The sequence below is a fragment of the Budorcas taxicolor genome, chromosome 1 (assembly GCF_023091745.1).
Source record: "Budorcas taxicolor isolate Tak-1 chromosome 1, Takin1.1, whole genome shotgun sequence".
Lineage (NCBI taxonomy): Eukaryota > Metazoa > Chordata > Mammalia > Artiodactyla > Bovidae > Budorcas > Budorcas taxicolor.
Genome location: NC_068910.1, coordinates 4,623,009 through 4,636,048, shown reverse-complemented (window position 1 = coordinate 4,636,048; position 13,040 = coordinate 4,623,009). Strand labels below are relative to the sequence as shown.

Genomic DNA, 13,040 nt, shown 5'->3' with positions numbered 1-13,040 from the left:
CTGTTAACTTACCAACTAGATGCTGTTGGGCTTCTTTCATTTCACTTTTTACATTTAGAGGTTTTTTTCCCCCCATTCTGATTGAATTTGATTTTATAATCGCATAAAACATTTACATGGTTCCAAAGTCAAATCTACAAAGCAGGGTACATTCAAAAAAGTCTAGCTTTTTAACTGTTCCCACACCCACTTCCAGCTCTGCCTTTCCCCTATCTATTTTGCCTGTTAAATCTTTGTAAATTGTGTCTCTTGTGGTCTCAGTCATGCCATACAGTCTTCAGTTGCTCCCTCTGTACTCAAAATGAAGCTCATATTCCTCAGCTTATTGGTTAAGTCCTCTCATGACAGAGGACAATTAACCTAACTTCATTAGCCAGTGAGCCTAGGGTTCAGCCAGACTGCATCGCCCATTGTTTCCTGTACAGGCTCTCTATTTGTTCCCTCTTGCTTTTCACTCAGGTTTTTCTTATGCCCGGATCACTTTATCCTCCCTTTCCTTTTCCTGCCCACCCCCAATCTCCTTATCCAGGTCCTAACTATTCTTTAAGCCAAGATCAGCTGCTTCCCTCCTATCAAAGCTTTCCTCTACCATTCCCTAGGGCTTCAGTCTTCTTGCCTGGAAAATCCCAAGGACAGAGAAGCCTGGAGGGCTACAGTCCCTGAGGCAGAACTTAAGGACTGAACACAACTACCGCTCTCACCCCTTACTGCAGGCATGTTGGTTTCTGAGAGTGTTGTGGTTAGGGACAGTCAGAGTTAAGCGTTAGAGTCCTCCAGAGATCCAGAGATTTTGACAGTGGTCGTATCACATTGACAAAAACCTCAGAGCACACACATCTTAACTGACTCATCTCCTCTCCCACGGGCGGTGCCTGTGATCCTGCTGTTGTTGTCCACATCTCTTCATTTTTGTTAGAGTGCTTAGGAGGCCAGAAATTTCACTTCAGGGTTAACCTAATTATAGTCTGTCTTTTTAGTCACGTGTACAAATTGCAGTTATATATTCATTTTACTGTGTAGTGTCCCTGAACCCAAATTCAGAGTGTCTTCCCAGAAGGTATGGGAAATTTTGCACACTCTCTGGAGATAATCTCCAAATTGATAGGTTGTAGAATTAAAATCTGTAGTTTAGGAGCATTTTGATAGTGTTTAAAGAATTGTGTCTAACCTGTTTTCTAAATCCCTGTGTAAGCAGAGATACAGTTTTCATTTTTCTGCTCTTTCATTTAATTGGACCTCAGATAATCACAGAATCCCTTGGAGCCCCAAATAGTTACCAACCTCAGGCAAAATTGTTTGCTTGCCAAGGACAGAATGTTTCCGTTTAACAATATAAAGGAAATGAAAGTTCCATTTTGCATCAAAAATGCAGTGCAGGATGGGTCCGTTTGAATTCATGACACGCGTAATAAAATCAGAAGGTAAAGAGTGTGTTGGCTACAAAAATCCTTTGGTAATTATCACCTTAAAGAAAGACCTTTAACTGCTAAAGGAAAAGATAGGGAACATATTCTTTCTTGCTTGATTCAGGCAGTTTGTGATTAATAATAAAAAGAGCATTTAAAAAATAAACTGTGCAGTTTTGTTCCCCCTCTGTGAATCAGCGTAGCTTACGTGCCGTAAGAAGAGAAGTGTGGTTTAATTGTTCTTGGTTTATCTTTACCCCTGGTCAAGAGTAAATATGTCAACCTTTACATCATTTCCAAACATCAGTGTAAGAACCTAAGTGAATGAGGTCTAACCTAGATTGCTTTATAGAAGACTCATATTTGGAGGGGGATGTGAAGTATTTCAAAGAAGAGAAGACAAAATTCCCAGCTCTTACCCCTTCCTTCTCCTGGTTCTCTGTGTGTCACAACCATTACCGTTTGCTTGTCCTTCCTCCCTACTAGACCATGAAGTCTGTGAGGTCAGAAATGAGTCTGACTTCTTTCTCTGGATATCCCCAGTGAATACAGGGATGAATCAGGAGTCTAACCCTAGCCCTGCTGACAAGCTTCTCTTTAGCCTCAGGCAAGTCATAGTACAGCTCTTTATGCCTGTGTTCAAAAGGATTAAGGAGAAAAGTCATAGTCTCTCAGAGATGGAAGAGACCTTAACGAGTACCTAATCCAACCCTGTATTTTGCGGATGGAAAAACCCTGACAGCCTGGCTTGCCTCGATGTGAGAATAGAAATCCTTTGAACTAAGTGAATAGCCGTGTTATATTTTATCCTGCTTTTCTCTTGTGGGATGGATTAATTTCGTTTGGGAGTATGGTGTAAAGCCTTAAACCAGATCCATTTTCCTTTGCAACTTAGTCTTCAAATCTTATTCTTGAGTCCGAAAAAGAATGGACGGTTTGTTTCTCATAGCAGAGGACAACAGGAGGGGAAAAGAGACACCCATTCAGTAGGATTTGTAATAAAACAAAATGCCTAGAGATCTAGTGGCTGAAATCATTTACCTCTCAGGAGGCACCTCTCACTAAACTTTTTTTAAAATAATGAACTCATGGACACATTAAGATCCTTATGTCTATATATGTGGGCATTTAAAAAATGGTCTTCAGAAGTTGTTTGGATCGGGGACTTTAAATTTTTACTTTCTAGTGAAATATCTTCAAACTGTATTGTGAGGAAGAGCTGTATCTTGCCATCTATTATAACACACCTCAAGCAAAGCAAAATAATTATTTGTTCTTTAGATTCAGTTCAGTTCAGTCACTCAGTCGTGTCCGACTCTTTGCGACCCCATGAATTGCAGCAGGCCAGGGCTCCCTGTCCATCACCAACTCCCGGAGTTAACCCAAACTCATGTCCATTGAGTCGGTGATGCCACCCAGCCATCTCATCCTCTGTCATCCCCTTCTCCTCCTGCCCCTAATCCCTCCCAGCATCAGAGTCTTTTCCAATGAGTCAACTCTTTGCATGAGGTGGCCAAAGTATTGGAGTTTCAGCTTTAGCATCATTCCTTCCAAAGAACACCCAGGACTGATGTCCTTTAGAATGGACTGGTTGGAGCTCCTTGCAGTCCAAGGGACTCTCAAGAGTCTTCTCCAACACCACAGTTCAAAAGCATCAATTCTTCGGCTCTCAGCTTTCTTCACAGTCCAACTCTCACATCCATACATGACCACTGGAAAAACCATAGCCTTGACTAGATGGACCTTTGTTGGCAAAGTAGTATCTCTGCTTTTTAATATGCTATCTAGATTGGTCATAACTTTCCTTCCAAAGTCATGGCTGCAATCACCATCTGCAGTGATTTTGGAGCCCAAAAAAGTAAAGTCTGACACTGTTTCCACTGTTTCCCCATCTATTTCCCATGAAGTGATGGGACCAGATGCCATGATCTTCGTTTTCTGAATGTTGAGCTTTAAGCCAACTTTTTCACTTTCCTCTTTCACTTTCATCAAGAGGCTTTTTAGTTCCTCTTCACTTTGTGCCATAAGGGTGGTGTCATCTGCATCTCTGAGGTGATTGATATTTCCCCCGGCAATCTTGATTCCAGCTTGTGCTTCTTCCAGCCCAGCGTTTCTCATGATGTACTCTGCATAGAAGTTAAATAAGCAAGGTGACAATATACAGCCTTGACGTACTCCTTTTCCTATTTGGAACCAGTCTGTTGTTCCATGTCCAGTTCTAACTGTTGCCTCCTGACCTGCATATAGGTTTCTCAAGAGGCAAGTCAGGTGGTCTGGTATTCCCATCTCTTTCAGAATTTTCCACAGTTTATTGTGATCCACACAGTCAAAGGCTTTGGCATAGTCAATAAAGCAGAAATAGATGTTTTTCTATTGCTTTTTCCATGATCCAGCAGATGGTGGCAATTTGATCTCTGGTTCCTCTGCCTTTTCTAAAACCAGCTTGAACATCTGGAAGTTCACGGTTCACGTATTGCTGAAGCCTGGCTTGGAGAATTTTGAGCATTACTTTACTAGCATGTGAGATGAGTGCAATTGTGCGGTAGTTTGAGCATTCTTTGGCATTGCCTTTCTTTGGGATTGGAATGAAAACTGACCTTTTCCAGTCCTGTAGCCACTGCTGAGTTTTCCAGATTTGCTGGCATATTGAGTGCAGCCCTTTTACAACATCATCTTTCAGGATTTGAAATAGCTCAACTGGAATTCCGTCACCTCCACTAGCTTTGTTCATAGTGATGCTTTCTAAGGCCCACTTGACTTCACATTCTAGGATGTCTGGCTCTAGGTGAGTGATCACACCATCGTGATTATCTTGGTCATGAAGATCTTTTTTGTACATTTCTTCTGTGTATTCTTGCCACCTCTTCTTAATATCTTCTGCTTCTGTTAGGTCCATACCATTTCTGTCCTTTATCGAGCCCATCTTTGCATGAAATGTTCCCTTGGTATCTCTAATTTTCTTGAAGAGATCTCTAGTCTTTCCCATTCTGTTCTTTTCCTCTATTTCTTTGCATTGATCACTGAAGAATGCTAAAGGCCACGTATTGTGTGACTCCATGTATATGAAATACCTAGAATAGGCAAGGCTGTAGAGACAGAGGGTAGACTGGTGGTTCCATAGGGTCAGGAGGGATGGGGTAATAGGAGGGTGATGGCTAAGGGATAGGAGGTTCCTTTTTGAGATGAGGAAGATGTTCTAAGATTGATCGTGGTGATGGGTGCGCATTTCTGTGAATATACAAAAAATCATCGAATTGTATACTTTCAATGAACTATATAGTGAACTATAATGATGTGTGAATTATATCTCAAAAGTGATTTTTAAAAAGCATTTATCATAAGGATTGTTTAGCGAGCATTTTGTATCATCTGAAGAACCATTTGATTTTTTGAGAATAATGGCTAGCATTTGTTGACTGCTTATTATGTGCCAGGCAGTGTACTAAATATTTGAAAATCTACATCTTATATTAGGCGTTAGTTTCCATCCCCCTTTTCAGCAGCATGGTCGTCTCTGTATTCTCCATGTATGCTAGCACAAAGCCTTACAGATGCCATAAACTCAAAATATTTGGGTGAATGACAATGTATATGAACTGATGAATGAATGAATTTAGCACTCCAGCTTGGCCTCCCAGGACATCAGGGCACTGATCTCTCCTTTTCTTTGTATCAGTCTAGTCTCAGACCTAGCAAGCAGTTCTAGCTCACACAGCAGTTAATAGTTGTATCAAGTGGAAGATTATTCTGACTGGGTTTTGCCATTTCCACAGAAGTAAGAAAAGAGGAGGCGGGGGGGGGGGGGGTGGTTTATTACATTGCCCTCCGTCCTATTGGTCCTTATTTTGAGTGGCCAGCAACCCATCTCTAGCTTTCAGTCTCTATATTTACTCCTGGCGGGAGTGGCTAGTCTCCCTGCAGGTCTTTTAAGGAGAAAACACTAGCCCAAACAAGTTTGACTTCAGGCATGCCTGAATCAGAGTCCAAGAAAATGCCTTTCAGAATCTTCTACACAGGTGGTATTTCTTTGCTTTTCACTTTCTGACTAGAAATGAGACCCCTAAACTCTTACTGTGAGGGTCACAATTTCTTTGTACTATTTGACAATTAAATTAGGACAGTTAGTTGGATGCTGACTTAAAACACAAATAATGTAGTTCAGCTCTGCCCCCCAGAACCCTCTGGAATCCTGATGACCTCGTATCTGGACCAAGAGCGCTCTAACACTGTAACATCTATATTCCTTTTGAATTCTGGGTCAACTAGAAGATGCCTTACTCCACAGCCTGTGCTGATAATTACTGAATTATGAGATGTCACAGTCTTGTTTCTTGTGTGTGTGTGCCCAGTCCATGTCCAACTCTTTGCGACGCCATGGACTGCAGCCCGCCAGGCTTCTCTGTCCGTGGAGTTTCCCAGGCAGGAATACTGGAGTGGGTTGCCATCTCCTACTTCAGGGGAATCTTCCCGAGTGAGGGATCGAACCCACATCTCTTTCATTTCCTGCATTAACAGGCAGATTCTTTACTACTAGCGCCACCTGGGAAGCCAAAATAAAACTTTTGTAATGATACATAAAACTTAGCCTTGCAAATTCAGGATTAATCTTAATTCCCTATGAGCTGAGATCACAGATAACAGATTAGTTTACTTGTCATATTAAAACATCTTCATGTTTTTTTCTGAAACAATGAGGATATCCTGGATTTTTTTGTTCTTTAAAGTGATCAAAACAAGACTAAATACCTTGCACCTATCTTAAGCTCTCTGGAACCCTCAATCTCTTTTCCATTCTACTTCCTCTAGTCATTGTTGGCTAGAAGGATTTTTTATTTAATACTTAATACTATGACCATATTTGCATTTCTGTAACAATCCGATGAGCTCCTTGCCAACAAGGAAACTAAGGTTTAGAGAAATACGTACTAAATTTACCTGAAAAAAAATTAATTACCCTACTTGTTCAAAGTACACCACAGAGGAATCTGGGTAAAAAATGAAGCCAATCTCCCAACTCTGGCAAAATTGTTCAAGAATAAAACAGTTGGGAGGAGCTTCTCAAATACCAAATATGAATAATTTAAGCTCTGATGCTATATTAAAAACTCCCAAAGAAGAGCCAGTTATACTTATAGTTAATGGTATTAATAAGTTGGGAATAAATGACTTATAGCCATATGTTAAAGTGTTAGTTGCTCAGTTGTGTCCAATTCTTTGAGCCCAGCAGGCTCCTCTGTCCATGGGATTTTTCGGGCAAGAATGCTGGAGTGGGTTACCATTTCCTGCTACGAGGGATCTTTCTGACCCAGGAATTGAACCCACATCTCCTGCATTGGCAGGTGGATTCTGTACAACTGAGACAGATTGCTAAGATTGCTAAATTTTACTAGCCTTTGGAAAGAATCATGATTTATAAGCCAATCTTAAAAGCTTAAGGAAAAAACTCTGATTTCAAATTTGCAATTTAATGCGAATTGACTGTTATAGAGTCTAAAATCTTCTAAATAGAAGTATTATACACAAAAACTTCTTAGGCATATAATACAAGTTTTCAAAGAAAGGACAAGGAGAACATCAGAACATCGATGGTTTACCTGATAACACTGAGTTATAGTTTGGACTGCGCTCCCTGGTATCCAAAGCAAAATATTACTTATGGGAATTTTAATCTTGGGTCCCTGAATTTCTTAGGATTACATGTAAATCTGTATGTGTCCACGAGTTGTTCTGGAGGAAGAATTTTCATCAAATTCTCAAAAGGGTATGTGATCCAAAAAAGACTGAACCATTGTATTACATTTTTAAAAACAAGGTGGGTAACTGAGGAGCCTCTATAAATTCATTTTTAAGAATCCTTTTGCAGCCTGCATTAATGGAGCTTGTGTTAGGGTTAAATTTATGTTTTATATTAGTCTTCAAATATATGGGGATTAGCTTTTTACTGAATGCCTCTTTTGTGCCTAGGAGGAAAAAAAACCCTCTTAACACATTAATTCGTTTCATTCTCACAGCATTTATACAAAGTGAATAATCCTGTTTTACTGATGAGGACACTGAGACTCAGATTCAAAATGTTCGCCCAAGGTTACGGAGCCAAGTGAGAGAGCAAGGAGTTGCTCTGCCTGCTCCCCACTCCACTGTCTCCAACCGAGCGCCCTTCGTGCCCTGGGCGCTGTGCGGATGCTGGTGCCCTGGCGCTGCACACACCCTTGCCCCGCGCCCGCTCTCTCAAAGAGAAGGTGAGGGCAGTAAGTAGATACCGACTAATACAACGCGTGAGGGTGAAGTACTTCAGATGTTCCCTGTATTAATCCATTTTCTCTTGTGAGAATGCTGGGAACGCTTTATTGAATTTCCTTAGCCTTCCCATATCCTCATGGAAAAAACATCTATTCTACACATGCTCAAGTAGCAGTGAGTATAATCATAACTGTCTGCTTATCACCCAGTTTATTCGTGGAATCGCTTTAGGACCAGGTTTTCTAACAGTTGAGATTATACAGTAATCAACAGTCTACAATATTATAAAAAATTTAAACAGTTTTTAAAGCCACAGGTATAGTCATGAAATCTTCTCTAAGAATACTTCATTTCTTTTCCTCCCTTTCAGGGATTTAAAAACTAGATAGAAGGAAAGGAGGTTCAGCCGTGTCTTTCTGTTTGGGTAGCAAGGACACGCTTCGTGCTGCTGAAGTGGAGAGAGAGGCCAGTGCCCTTAGGGTCCAGAACGTCTAGCAGCGCTGCCCTGAGGCTGCACAGCACAAGTGTAGGCACGGGCTGCACGACCTCCCTCCAGGGCAACCGCTCTGAGCAGGGAGCATTCTTCTGGCAATAGCTACACTCAGAGAAATGTGAAGCCGCTCTTGGAAGCATCTTTTGTACTGTGGCTGAGAAGCTGTTGGTATTAACTCTGATTATGAGCCCCCAAGAGACGGTGTGGAGTTGGTACAGGACATGACAACAAAATGTTTTATAATCTCATCATACAAGCCAAAGAGAAGAGTGAGTTTCGAGAAATGTGAATGCATGTTTGAAACTGTGGGACATGTTTTTTCTCTGGTTTTTTTTTTTTTCAGTTTACTCTTGAAGGATTTTCCTATCAGATCGGTGTCTCTAGCACTCATAGCTGGTACTTGGAAATCTAGTTTAATTCGATTTAGCACATGACAGTGACATGTTTGTTTTCTAGGCAATTTTATTCTCTTCATATTGTGGGAAGCCTCGAAGGTGGTGGTTGTGCTCTTTAATGGTTACCCAAAATTGCCATGTATATATATATATATTGGCTGGAAACACCTAGGGTGCTCTTACCTGGAGCAAGTTTCTCCTCCTCTCAGCTTCATCTTCGAGTTGAAGATGGTGGTTGTAACAACTTCCTACCAGGGCTGTTACGAGAGTATATTGAATATGTGTAAAACTCTCAGGTTATATACTGACATTACACACTGTGTGCTATTTTAAATGTTTTCGAGAAAGGAGTGAAGATAAATGGGTTGTTTCAACTTAAAAATAGTTGATTTTTCTAAAATCTTCTACAGCAAACCAGCCTCACTGACGCCTTCTCCTTCTTCCTCTGAAGTTGCTGGAAATGCTCTACTTGGTACAAGTGGTAGTACGCTTATAATTACAAGGTGAAATTAAGATTTTAAACATCTTATCAGCAATGTAAGCATCTATTTTGCATTGAATTTGGTATGTGGAACACAGTATTAATCAGATTTACTCTAGAGATTTGGATGATTTCAAAGAAACTCTTTTAAAATCATACTCTGGTGTCACTAGAATGTTTCGTTAGATGCTGTTATGACTGTAATTGTTTTCCTTTAAAACAAATGGAACTTGGCAGTTGAAACCTACCAGAAAAGCTCTTGATTTGGGTTTTATGAAACGGGGAAGGTATTTTTTAAAGCCTGAATTTTAAGTAAATTAATCAATAGCAACGAGGTTGTGAGTTTTAAGTTTTTCTTTAAGTTTAGAAACTGAACTCAGAAATGCCTTTCTCCTTCCACTGTCTTTGTTTCTGAAGCTATGATCAAGATCATTTTTCTCTATCAGGGCATTTAGCAGACCATGTAGCCTGTTTTTATACACTGAGTGAAACATAAATACAATTGATTTTTTTGGTCTGCACCATATGGTAAAAAAATAAATATATCTAACTCAGTGCCTATCACAACATCTGGCTCAGAGTAGGTGTTTTATAATTATATTCATGAAATGCTATGATTGGGAGAAAGATTTCCACAGAAGGAACTCAAGAGAAAGCTTCATGGGAGTATTGGCTTTGAGGCCTTTAACGGCTCTTGGATGTAGAAGCGCATTCCAGGGTGAGAGAGTTTCAGGAGGCAAGGCCCAGTAGTGATGGATACTGTATGAATGTTACATGTGTTTACAAACCATCCCAGTTCTTCTGAACTGCTGTCACAGCGTGAACCCAAAGACACTGGAACAGAAATGAAGCTAGCAAGGCAGCTACCTTCCTTTAGGATGGGTAGAATAAAACGAAGCATCTCCCTTGGGATTTGGTTTGTCATTTGATGTAGGCCAGTCTACAAGAGCATCAAAGATAGGCTGAATAGCACAGGAAAGCAAGCGGCTTACCCTCGCTGAGCCTTAATTTCCTCTTCATTAAAAATGAAGCCAATGAATAAGTAGAGTGCCAGGTATTTTGTGGATTAAATGAAGTAATGTGTATAAAGAGCCTAGTACTTAAAAGTTCACTATTCTTCTGGTGGTTATCGATAGTAGTAGTTGTGATAAAAATAGTCCTACATTGTTTGGGCTGTAAAGACATTTCATCATCCAAAAAAATGGATGGTGCATTACAACATAACAGCTTTGTGAGTGTTTCTAATTCACATGTCAATTGCATATACTTCACAGTGCCATTTGTGTAATGTAAAGACAACTTTGTTTTTCTTATTTCATGATAAAATATTTTACTCTGAATATTTTATATAACATATAGAGGAGTAGCTGCATATTCCAAAGATTCACCATAATAAATAGCATGAAGTACAGATGACACTTTTCTACAGAAGTCTTTTATTGGAATGTTTAATTCTTTTTTTAATCCCTTATTCCAGCCTTCCTAGAATTCTCAGCTGCTCATGAAGTTCAAGTTTGTGCAAACTAAGAGAAAATCTTTCTAAGAGAGTTGATTCAGCCAACAATTTTACCATAAGAGGCTTCAGAGATGAGGAAACGGGCTTAGTAAGACTTGTCTACACAGGTTATTGGTGCCAAAGTGGGTATCCAGTGTACATTGTCTTCTCTCCTTGACTCTGAGTGCTTCTTTGGTATATACCATTCTGTCTGTGACCAAGCACATCTATGCAATAAATCCGTATAGATCTTAAGAGTCGTGGTAGCTGAGAACACAAGTCCTGGTAAAAATGTTTAATCGAGAAGTGACTTTTTCAAGTTTTAACAGCTTTTCAACAAACTTTAACAGTTTTTTTAAAATATAATCCACATATAATACCCTTCACCCATGGAAGTTTATAATTGCACAACTTTTACTTTATTCAGTTTCACAACTGTCACCATAATTAATTTTAGAACATTTTCATTACCCCAGAAAGAAATCCCACACATCCTAGCCATTACTGCCAATCTTGTCATTCCCCTCAGCCCTAGGCAAGCACTAATCTAGTTTCTGTCTCTGTAGATTTGAAGGTTCTGGACATTTTATGTAAATGAAATCATAAAATAGCTGATCCTTTGTGACTGGCTTCTTTAACTTAGCAGTCTGTTTTCAAGATTATACTATATGTTATTTATCAGTATTTGCTTGTTAGTGCCAGGTAATATTCAGTTATATCAATATCACATTTTATATATCATTCATCAGTTGATGGACATTTGAGTTGCTTCTCCTTTTTTCATGAATAATACTGTTGTGAATGTCTGGGTACAAGTTTTTCTGTGGACATTTGTCTTTGTTTCTCTTGGGCATGTGCCTCTAAGGGGTGTGTTGAATCGTATGGTAACTGTCTGTTTAATCGTTTGAGGAACTACCACACTGTTTGCCGCAGGGACTGTGGCATGTTGCATCCCCGCCAGCAGCCTACCAGGGCTCCACTTTCTCTGCATTCTCACCAGTTCTAGTTATTATCGTCATCCTAGCTAGGTGTGAACTGGTATTTCATTGTGGTTTTGATTTGTATTCCCTTGAAGGCTAATGATGTCGAGCATCTTTTTAATGTACATTTTGGCCATTTGTCAGTCTTCTGTTGAGAAGTGTCTACTTAGGGCCTTTGCCCATTTGGGTTTTCTCGCTAACATTTAGTTGTAACAGTTCTTTATATAGTCTATGTACAAGTCCCTTATAAAGCTTATGATTTGCCAAAACCTTTTCCCCTTTCTGTGGGTTGTCTTTTCATGTTCTTAGTGGTGCACTTTGAAGTTTGTGGTGGCTGTTTTATCTGTTTTTTCTTTTATGGCTTATGGTTTTGCTGTCACATCTAAGAAACCATTGACTAAATCCAAGGTCGTGAAGATTTACACCCATAGTTTTAGGTCTTACATTTCGATTCCTGATTCATTTTGAGTTAATCTTTTATGTTTTGTGAGGAAGAGTCCAACTTCATTCTTTCGCATGTTGATAGCTACTTGTGTTGGTATCATTTGTTGAAAAGACCATGAGTCTTCTTGGCAAAGGAAATTATTCTTAAGCATTGCTTTACGAAGAGAGATGTAAATGACAGAAATGAAAGAATTCTGATCTGGCTTCTAGGTAAATTATGTGAAGAGTATGAGGTCAAACTGTTTAGATCAGAGAGTCCTTTCCCCATGGTAGACAGTTGGAAACCAAAAGATGAGACATTTGCTCAGGAGAAATTACAATATTGGAAATAGAGAGTGAAGTTGTAGTGTTAGAAGTCTATCGAAATAACTAAATGATCTCAATTTATTTTGCTGAAATAAGTCATGGAATCTTCAGTGTATTAGGATGAATGTATAGAGAAACTTTGAAAGTTTGAGTATGCAAAATGTATATATAAGCTAAAGAAAGCCAGTATAGAAATAATAAATGATAAAGATAGAGCATGAGAAATATAATTTATAATTTTATTTCTTCCAAATAAACACAGAAGCACAGAAATAGAGGCAAATAACTGAACGGCAAAATAGTGGAAAGAATGTTAGGGAAGAGTCAGAATTCCTTGGTTCTAATCCTAACCCACCCCAGTTGTGTAATCTTGAATAAGTCAACCTTCAGAGTAGTCACTAATATTTACTGAGGCACTGCCATATTCAGGAATTGTGCACATCTCAAGTTCCTTTTTTGTAAAATGGAGATTATGTCACATTAATTGCTTTGAAAACTTCTGTAAAGAGCCATGTACATAGAAGAGATTATTCTTGAAATTTGGGTTTATTCACTGTAGCAGCAGTATCTGATAATCTGTATGTCAGTGCTCAGAAATGTGGGCTGAAAGGTGTGCTATATTCTTATTTTGACGAAGAAACTGACGTTCAGTGGTTATGAAAGTTGGACAGTCAGTAATCAGTAGAGTCAATTCTAATGTAGTTTTGCTTGATTTCTTTATACCATGTTGACTTTGGCTTGAAAGATAGTATAATAGATCCTGGTAGGAGGGGGGAGAGGGAGGGACTAGGGTAGCACCA

The 13,040-nt window shown here is 39.4% G+C and overlaps 1 protein-coding gene across 7 annotated transcripts in view; it reads left to right on the top strand.

The window, feature by feature from the left end:
* The window catches only part of TMCC1 (transmembrane and coiled-coil domain family 1), a 156,483-nt gene that overhangs the window by 95,182 nt on the left and 48,261 nt on the right, over positions 1-13,040 (top strand). The window lies entirely within an intron of this gene.